This window comes from Canis lupus, chromosome 11 (assembly GCF_003254725.2).
Source record: "Canis lupus dingo isolate Sandy chromosome 11, ASM325472v2, whole genome shotgun sequence".
Classification (NCBI taxonomy): domain Eukaryota; kingdom Metazoa; phylum Chordata; class Mammalia; order Carnivora; family Canidae; genus Canis; species Canis lupus.
This window is the reverse complement of record NC_064253.1, coordinates 59849031-59859946: the sequence shown is the minus strand read 5'-3', so window position 1 is coordinate 59859946 and position 10916 is coordinate 59849031. Positions and strand designations below refer to the sequence as shown.

The 10916-nt window shown below is 38.0% G+C and overlaps 1 pseudogene; it reads right to left on the bottom strand.

Annotated features, from left to right (window-relative positions):
* Window positions 1-6232: 6232 nt before the first annotated feature.
* On the bottom strand, window positions 6233-10343 carry LOC112649726 (T-complex protein 1 subunit zeta-like; annotated as a pseudogene).
* Window positions 10344-10916: the final 573 nt, after the last annotated feature.

The window sequence follows — 10916 nt, the reverse complement described above, 5'->3', positions numbered from 1 at the left end:
TTGGGGGATATTTTCTGACTCACAAGTCCAGTAGCAGTGTCCTGAAATCAAAACCACTCTAAGGTAAAGCAAGATTCCACATTCCTTTTTTTTGTTTTGTTTTGTTTTTTAGAGAGAGAGAGGATGAGGGTGGGGGAGGGTGAAGTGGAAGGAGCAGAGGGAGAGGAGAGAGAGAATCTTAAGCAGGCTCTATGTTCAGCAGAGAGCCTGACGCAGAGCTTGATCTCACAACCCTGAGATCAGTACTTGAGTGGAAATCAAGAGTTAAACATTTAACTGACTGAACCACGCAGACACCTCTCCATAATTCCTTTTAGTATCTCTTTGAAAAACTACCTAGTGGTAGCTCGCGATTGTTTTTTCTTGGACTATTTGTCTTTACCCTTTTCCTAGTTTACTGCATATGATTTCTCTCATTTGAATTTTTTTTCTATGTTGATGCTGCATGTGTAGTAATGATTCAAGCAACATTTGAGATATAAAATTAAGTTCCATAAAATGTTGAGAGCTCAAAAGCTGAAAATACAAATAAAACTCCCCAACCCCAGCGAACATCTCAAGAAGCTAATAAACTCAAAGTTCAAGTTTACTTTTGTCTCTTGATAATGTTCAAAGCAGCCACTGTCAAATTGGTAGGGAGATTGTGGTGTTGCCAAAAAGGCACTGAATTGGAAGACTATTACCTGATATTGCAATAGGAAAGGGATCTTTTTCATGGATAGGTCTTGTTCAAAAGACCCGCTTTGAACCAGGTCAAAGATGACCTAGTCCCAAGGCTTAGAGGCATAAAAACACAATAAAACTTTGTTTTTATTTTGGTACTTTGCATCTCAACATTTTACCCTTTATTTAATGGATATTCTTACCTCTTCATCAAAACACATCAAATGTAAATTGAGTCTTTCAGGATGCCACAGAGAAATAGTAGACATATAAGTTTTTACTGCCTGCCTATTAGCAAAAGTTTGAAGAAAGCAATATATGAATGGATAACAAGACTATGAGAAAGAAGATTTTATTGCCTGGGACTTTGTCCTTAAGCTCCAATATGGAGCCTAAGTCATAGTAGGGGGTAGATGGTACAGTACTCTGAAGACAGGGACTGAAATAGTCTCTTTTTCAGTAAGCTTTACACTCTTTTCAACATGTATCTCAATGAGGCCGAAGGGGTGGATTCAGGAGGGACCTATTCTCTTCTGCGCTGTGACTTAACACAGCCTCCACATGCATAAAGAACTAAAGTGGAACCTGCCATGGCTCAGCTCAGAGGCTAAATTCTTTCCCTCCTTAGCTCCAAAGGGCCACCCTCTAATACTGTAATCTAGTTAAAGAGAACTTAATACCCCCTTAGAAGAACTACTTCTTCTTAGGAATACAGTGAAGGAAAAACTAATAGCTTCCAAATTAATTTATGTTTCGAATCCAATAGACATGGTTCCTGTAACTGTCGGAATCTTTTAATCAAGTATATTATCTGGCTTTTGAGAAGATAGGCAACTGTTAAGAGGCAAAAATGACTTAAATATTTTGATTTAATTTCCCCAAATGAAAAACCATTCTAGGTAATATTTTAATACTTTTAAAAAAGTTTTTATGTAAATTCAAGTTAATTAACATACAGTATAATATTAGTGTCAAGTATAGAATTTAGTGGTTCATCACTTACATACAACACCCAGTGCTCATCACAAGTGCCCTACCTAACGTCCATCACCCATTTAGCCCATCCCCCACCCACCTTCCTTGTAGCAACCTCCGTTTGTTCTCTGTAGTTAAGTCTGTTTTATGATTTGCCTCTCTTTTCCCCATGTTCATTTGTTTTGTTTTTTAAATTCCACATATGAGGAAATCATATGGTATTTGTTTTCTCTGATTTATTTTGTTTAGCATAATAGTCTCTAGCTCTATCCACATTGTTGCAAATGGCAAGCTTTCATTCTTTTTGAAGGTTAAGTGATATTCCATTCTATGTATATACCACATGTGCTTTATCCATTCATCTGTCAATGGACATTTGGGCTCTTTCCATAATTTGACTATTGTAAATAATGCGGCTATAAACATTGGAGTCCATGTATCCCTTTGAAATTTTTTTTTTTTTTTTGTATTTTGTGGGTAAATACCTAGTAGTGCAATTGCTGGGTCTTAAGTTAGTTCTATTTTTGACTTTTTGAGGAAACTGCATACTGTTTTCCATAGTGGCTGCACCAGTTTGCATTCCCAGGGCTCCCCTCTCTCTGCATCTTGCCAACATCAAGAGATGTTGCCAGCATCAAGGAAGAGATGCTTCCTGTGTTAATTTTAGCTCTTCTTCCAGTTGTGAGGTGGTATCTCATCGTTGTTTTGATTTGTATTTCCCAGATGATGAGTGATGTTGAACATCTTTCCGTGTGTCTGTTAGCCACCTAGATATCTTCTTCGGAAAACTGTCTATTCATGTATTCTGCTGATTTCTTAGCTGGGTTATTTTTTGAGGGAAGGAGGTATTAAGTTTGATAAGTTCTTTATATAATTTGGATGCTAACCCTTTCTCAGATATTTCCCTGCAAATATCTTCTCCCATTCTGTAGATTGCCTTTTAGTTTTGTTGATTGCACCGTGCAGATGTTTTTTTATCTTGATGAAGTCCCAATAGTTCATGTTTGCCTTTGTTTCCCCTGCTTCTGGAGATGAATCTAGTAAGAAGTTGAACAATGGATATTAAAGAGGTTGCTGCTCATGTTCTCCGTTAGGAATCTGATGCTTTCCTGTTTCACATTTAGGACTGCCATCCATTTTGAATTTATTTTTGCGTATGGTGTAAGAAAGTAGTCCAGTTTCATTTTTTTTTTTTTTGCATGTTGCTATCCAGTTTTACCAACACCATTTGTTAAAGAGACTGTCTTGTTTCCATTTGATATTCTTTCCTGCTTCGTCAAAGATTAATTGGCCATATAGTTGTGGGTCCATTTCTGGGTTTTCTGTTCTATTGTTCTGTGTGTCTGTTTTTATGCCAGTACCATATTGCTTTGATTACTATAGCTTTGTACTACATCTTGAAATCTGGTATTATAATACCCTCAGCTTTTTGTTCTTTCTCAAGATTTCTTTGGCTATCCAGGGTCTTTAATGGTTCCATAAAATTTTTAGAATTATCTGTTCTAGTTGTGTGAAAAATGTCGGTATTCTGATAGGGCTTGGATTAAATGTGTAGATTGCTTTTTTTTTAAATTTTTTTTGTAAATTTTTATTTATTTATGATAGTCACACAGAGAGAGAGAGAGAGAGAGATTGAGAGAGAGAGAGGCAGAGACATAGGCAGAGGGAGAAGCAGGCTCCATGCACCGGGAGCCCGACGTGGGATTCAATCCCGGGTCTCCAGGATCGCGCCCTGGGCCAAAGGCAGGCGCTAAACCACTGCGCCACCCAGGCATCCCTGTAGATTGCTTTAGACAGTATAGACATTTTAACAATGTGTTCTTCTAACCCATGAGCATGGAATATCTTCCCATTTGTTTGTGTCATCTTCAAGTTCTTTCATTAATATTTTATAGTTTTCAGATTCTAGGCCTTTCACCTCCTTACTTATGTTTAATCCTAGGCATTTTATTCTTTTTGGTGCAATTGTAAATGAGATTATTTTCTTAATTTCCCTTTCTGCTGCATCATTGTTGGTGTATACACTGTAATGAATTTCTGTATATAAGTTTTGTATACTACAGCTTTACTGAATTCATTTATCAGTAGTAGAAGTTTTTTTGGTGGAGTCTTTATGGTATCATGTCATCTACAAATGATGAAAGTTTTACTTTTTACCAAATTGGATGCCTTTTATTTCTTTTTTGTTATCTGATTGCTGTGCCTAGGACTTCCAGTACTATGCTGAATAAAAGTGGTAAGAATGGACATCCTTTCCTTGGTATTGATCTTAGAGGAAAGCTCTTGGTTTTTCATCTTTAAGTATGCTAGCTGTGGGGTTTACATATATGGTCTCTATTATATTGAGGTATGTCCCCTCCAAATCTACTTTGTTGAGACTTTTATCATGAATAAATGTTGCACTGTGTCAAATGCATTTTCTGCATCTATTGAGACAATCACATGCTTTTTATTCTTTCCCTTGATAATGTGATGTATCAGTTTGATTGATTTGTGAATATTGAACTGTGCTTGCATCCCTTAAATAAATCCCATTTGACCATGGTGGATAATTTTTTAACATGTTGTTGGATTCAGTTTGCTAATATTTTGTTGAGGATTTTTACATTTATGTTCCTCTGAGATAATGACATATAGGTTTTTGTTTTTGTTTTGTGTGTGTGTCTTTATGTGGTTTTAGTATCAGCATAATGCTGGCTTCATGGAATGAGTTTGGAAGATTTCTTTCCTTTTCTATGTTTTGGAATAGTTGAGAAATAGATATTAACCTGTCTTTTTTAATAGAATTCACCTGTGAAGCCATCTGATCCTGGACTTTTGTTGGGAGTTTTTGATTACTGATTCAATTTCATTGCTTGTAATCAGTCTGTCCAAATTTTCTATTTCTTCCTGATTCAGTTTTGGAAGGGGAGATGTTTCTAGGAATTTATCAATTTCTTCTAGGTGTTCCAATTTGTCGGCATATAATTTTTTATAATGTCTCATATTTATTTGCATGTCTTTAGTGTCAGTTGTTACTTCTCTCCCTTCATTTCTCATTTTATTTATAGGAGTCATCTCTCTTTTTTTCTTGATGAGTCTGGCTGAAGTTTTATCAATTTTGTTGATCTTTTGAAAGAACCAGCTTCAGGTTTCACTGATCCTTTAGATTTTTTTGTCTCGATTGTATTTATTTCTGCTCTCATCTTTATTGCTTCCTTCATTTTACTGGCCTTTGGTTTCATTTGCTCTTTGTTTCCCAGGTCTGTTAAATGTAAGGTTAGGTTGAGATTTTTCTTGTTTCTTGAGGTAGGCCTGTATTACTTTAAACTTCCCTCTTAGAACAGTGTTTGCTGCATCCCAAAGATTTTGGACCATGTGTTTTCATTTTTATTTGCCTCCATATATTTTTTATTTCCCCTTTGATTTCTTAGTTTATCCATTTATTGTTGCATATTACTTAGCCCCTATATTCATGTTTCCAGATTTTCTCTTGTGATTTATTTCTACTCTCATACAGTTATCGTCAGAAAAGACATAATGATAGGATTTCAGTCTTTTTGAATTCATTGAGACTTGTTGTGTGGTCTAATATGTGATATGTTCTGGAGAATGTTCCAGTGCTCTTGAAAATAATGTATATTCCACTGTTTTGGGATGGAATGTTCTGCATATATCTATTAGGTCTATCTGATCCTATGTGTCGCTCAAAGCCACTGTTTCCTTGTTGATTTTCTACCTGGCTAATCTATCCATTGATTTAAAAGGGGTGTTAAAAGTTCCCTAATATTATTGGGTTACTGTGAATTTCTTCCTTTATGTCTGTTAATAATACTTTTATGTATTTAGGTGCTCTGTGTTGGGTGTATATATATTTATAATCGTTCTATCCTCTTATTGGATTGTTCCCATCATCATTACGTAGTGTCTTTTTTCTCTTGTTACAGTTTTTGTTTGAAAGTTTGTCTGATAAAAATATTGCTACCCAGCTTTCTTTTCACTTTCATTTGCATGATTGATATTTTCCATCCTTTTGCTTTCAGTCTGCTTCAGATCTGAAGCAAGTCTCTTATAGGCAGCACAGAGATCAGTCTTGTTTTTTATCCTTCAGTCACACTATGTCTTTTGATTGGAACATTTAGTTCATTTACATTCAAAGAAATTATTGATAGTTATGTACCTATTGTCATTTTGTTACCTTTTTATGATTGTTTTTATAGTTTCTCTGTTCCTTCATTCTTCTTACTCTCTTCTCTTGTGGTTTTCTGTCTTTCTTTCATGAAATACTTGGATTTTTTTTGTTTTTTGTTTTTTGTTTTTTGTTTTTCAAGGAACATTTAATAACAAGGTAGATAACATATATTTATCTAACATGGTACTTTTACATCACTGAAGCTAAAGCAAAACATCTGGTTCACTGGGTGAAAATGGCCTACTTAATGTGTGTACACTGCAGTGCAATTTTAAAAAAATACTGTAATTTTAATTTCAGAACTTCAGAATCTAAGTGTCAGTATTCTCTTTTTTTCATATGGGAAAGCAAATGCTTTTGAAAAATTATTTGAAGCTTGGACAAAATTTCTGTTGCTATATCCTTAAGATCTCTCAGTAGTCTTCATGATTCAGAGGACACAAAGGAAACTTCAAATGTCAAAGACATTCCAGCTCACATGATCTCCTCAACCAGGAGGATGTTGGTGGTAATCACAGTGCAGGAGTGAAAAAGCTGTTTCTTTACACAGTAGTTATCCCATATGCCTACTTCGGCTGCTACCATTGGCTCACCTGTGCTCAAGTCTACACCCACAAGTTGACCCGATTCTAAATGTTCTGCTTGAACTTTAGTGTTTCATGAAGGTCAAAGCCAGAGTTCTGAGAAAGAACCTTGGGAATAATGAGCAATGTGATGCATTGGATTGTTTCCTTCATCATTAAGCGTTTCCTTCAAATGCTTGAACTCCTGGGCCCTCCCCTTTACTCTGGGCTCATATTTATTTTTTTTTATTTTTTATTTTTTTAATTTATTTTTTATTGGTGTTCAATTTACTAACATACAGAATAACCCCCAGTGCCCGTCACCCATTCACTCCCACCCCCCGCCCTCCTCCCCTTCCACCACCCCTAGTTCGTTTCCCAGAGTTAGCAGTCTTTACGTTCTGTCTCCCTTTCTGATATTTCCCACACATTTCTTCCCCCTTCCCTTATATTCCCTTTCACTATTATTTATATTCCCCAAATGAATGAGAACATATAATGTTTGGCCTTCTCCGACTGGCTTACTTCACTCAGCATAATACCCTCCAGTTCCATCCACGTCGAAGCAAATGGTGGGTATTTGTCATTTCTAATAGCTGAGGAATATTCCATTGTATACATAAACCACATCTTCTTTATCCATTCATCTTTCGATGGACACCGAGGCTCCTTCCACAGTTTGGCTATCGTGGCCATTGCTGCTAGAAACATCGGGGTGCAGGTGTCCTGGCATTTCATTGCATTTGTATCTTTGGGGTAAATCCCCAACAGTGCAATTGCTGGGTCGTAGGGCAGGTCTATTTTTAACTGTTTGAGGAACCTCCACACAGTTTTCCAGAGTGGCTGCACCAGTTCACATTCCCACCAACAGTGTATGAGGGTTCCCTTTTCTCCACATCCTCTCCAACATTTGTTGTTTCCTGCCTTGTTAATTTTCCCCATTCTCACTGGTGTGAGGTGGTATCTCATTGTGGTTTTGATTTGTATTTCCCTGATGGCAAGTGATGCAGAGCATTTTCTCATGTGCATGTTGGCCATGTCTATGTCTTCTTCTGTGAGATTTCTGTTCATGTCTTTTGCCCATTTCATGATTGGATTGTTTGTTTCTTTGGTGTTGAGTTTAATAAGTTCTTTATAGATCTTGGAAACTAGCCCTTTATCTGATATGTCATTTGTGATTCATCATATCAGCAAGAGAAAAACCAAGAACCATATGATCCTCTCACTGGATGCAGAAAAAGCATTTGACAAAATACAGCATCCATTCCTGATCAAAACTCTTCAGAGTGTAGGGATAGAGGGAACATTCCTCGACATCTTAAAAGCCATCTATGAAAAGCCCACAGCAAATATCATTCTCAATGGGGAAGCACTGGGAGCCTTTCCCCTAAGATCAGGAACAAGACAGGGATGTCCACTGTCACCACTGCTGTTCAACATAGTACTGGAAGTCCTAGCCTCAGCAATCAGACAACAAAAAGATATTAAAGGCATTCAAATTGGCAAAGAAGAAGTCAAACTCTCCCTCTTCGCCGATGACATGATACTCTACATAGAAAACCCAAAAGTCTCCACCCCAAGATTGCTAGAACTCATACAGCAATTCGGTAGCGTGGCAGGATACAAAATCAATGCCCAGAAGTCAGTGGCATTTCTATACACTAACAATGAGACTGAAGAAAGAGAAATTAAAGAGTCAATCCCATTTACAATTGCACCCAAAAGCATAAGATACCTCGGAATAAACCTAACCAAAGATGTAAAGGATCTATACCCTCAAAACTATAGAACACTTCTGAAAGAAATTGAGGAAGACACAAAGAGATGGAAAAATATTCCATGCTCATGGATTGGCAGAATTAATATTGTGAAAATGTCAATGTTACCCAGGGCAATATACACGTTTAATGCAATCCCTATCAAAATACCATGGACTTTCTTCAGAGAGTTAGAACAAATTATTTTAAGATTTGTGTGGAATCAGAAAAGACCCCGAATAGCCAGGGGAATTTTAAAAAAGAAAACCATATCTGGGGGCATCACAATGCCAGATTTCAGGTTGTACTACAAAGCTGTGGTCATCAAGACAGTGTGGTACTGGCACAAAAACAGACACATAGATCAGTGGAACAGAATAGAGAATCCAGAAGTGGACCCTGAACTTTATGGGCAACTAATATTCGATAAAGGAGGAAAGACTATCCATTGGAAGAAAGACAGTCTCTTCAATAAATGGTGCTGGGAAAATTGGACATCCACATGCAGAAGAATGAAACTAGACCAGTCTCTTTCACCATACACAAAGATAAACTCAAAATGGATGAAAGATCTAAATGTGAGACAAGATTCCATCAAAATCCTAGAGAAGAACACAGGCAACACCCTTTTTGAACTCGGCCATAGTAACTTCTTGCAAGATACATCCACGAAGGCAAAAGAAACAAAAGCAAAAATGAACTATTGGGACTTCATCAAGATAAGAAGCTTTTGCACAGCAAAGGATACAGTCAACAAAACTCAAAGACAACCTACAGAATGGGAGAAGATATTTGCAAATGACATATCAGATAATGGGCTCATATTTAATCAAGGCTTCTGCCATTGCCACTTCAACTGCACCCACACCGGGAACTACACAGCCATCATCAATAGCATTTTTAACAGCCCTCAAGCCATCTCTTATTGCATCTTTGATTTGAGTGAGCGTGTGCTTATTTGGTCCTTTGATCAATAATGTGATGCAGCGAAGATTGTTACATTTCTCAATAAAAGTGAATTTCTCTTCTCCCAATGTATACTCATAGACAAGTCCTGCATGTCCCAAACAATCAGAATTTAGGTCATCGATAGAATTTAGAGCTACTCCACCACAATCAAGAGTCAGCCTTTCCATATTTCTCCTTGTAGCTCTATGCAGAGCTACTAAGCCTTCTTTTGCAGGAGCATCTAAGGAAAAGGGGTCAAGTCCCTTTTGATTAATAACAATGAATCCTTTATCTGAATCACCACAGACTTTCTTTTCCAGTTCTATTATTTTTTTTAACTCTATCTTCAATGAATTTTCTTTCAGCTTTTACGTTTCTCTCTCTCTTCTTCACTCTTGTAAAAAAAAATCCAGAATTCACTTCTGTTTTTTCATACTCTAACTACACATTGCATGTGAGGATGTATGCATCTTCTACCCTTTTTTTCATATCAGGATGCCTTGCCCCGTGGTCCAAAACAAGACCTCTGATTAAGCTTGTATCAGTTTCAGATTTATGTTTCATCTCCATGGTCTCAACCATGAAGAGATTGATAGGTTCATCTTGTTTTCTAATGGTCAAAATCGAGTCCACTATAGCCTCTGTTAAGACATCAGCAAGTTCAGCATGCACTTTAGTAAGTAGAAATGTTCTGGCCACATCTACCATTTCTTTATCATTTCTTTGCTTACTTTGACTTGTTCCAAAAACTGAGGTGCCTTTTCCTTTGCAGCTTCAAATCCTTCTGTTATTATTCTGGGATGAAGACCTTCAGAAATGTAGAGATCCGCCTGTTTCAGTAGCTCTCCAATGATTAGGACATTGGGAGTGGTACCATCACCAGTTATGTCGTCCTGGGCTGTTGCTACTTTGGCTATTAGGGAGGCTGTTGGGTGCTGAATTTGCATTTCATGAAGAAGCACATTGTCATCTTTAGTAAGCTTGATGTCTGCAGCACCAGAAACGAGTCTGTTCAATGGGCACAAATGAATCAGTGTGACTTTCTCATCGGAGACCTAGTCCATAGTCCCACTGCAGTTGGGCTTCACCCAGATCCTCGGGAGCTGGGGCCCCTGGCTGGCTGCTTCTCTGCACCCGGCAGGCAACAGGAATGGTGCCGCACCCGCCCTCCCTTTCAGAGAAATAGCCCGCCGAGCCCTTGGGGTCTCCAGGGTGCTGGGGGTGAGCCCCGCATGCAGACTGCTTTGTTCTCTGCAGAGGCGGCATCGGTTAGAAGGGAAATGGCCTTACGACCCAGCAATTGCACTACTGGGGATTTACCCCAAAGATACAGATGCAGTGAAACTGCAGGACACCTGCACCCCAATGTTTATAGCAGCAATGTCCACAATAGCCAAACTGTGGAAGGAGCCTCGGTGCCCATTGAAAGATGAATGGATCAAGAAGCTGTGGCCTATGTATACAATGGAATATTACTCAACCATTAGAAATGACAAATCCTCACCATTTGCTTCAACGTGATGGAACTGGAGAGTATTATGCTGAGTGAAGCAAGTCAATTGGAGTAGGACAAGCATTATATGGTCTCATTCATTTGGAGAATATAAAAATTAGTGAAAGGGAATAAAAGGGAAAGGAGAGAAAATGAGTGGGAAATATCAGTGAGAGCGACAGGACATGAGAGACACCTAACTCTGGGAAATGAACAAAGGGTGGTGGAAGGGGAGGTGGGCAGGGGGTTGGGGTGACTTGGTGATGGGCACTGAGTGGGGCACTTGGTGGGATGAGCACTGGGTGATATGCTATATGTTGGCAAATCGAACTCCAATAAAAAAATTT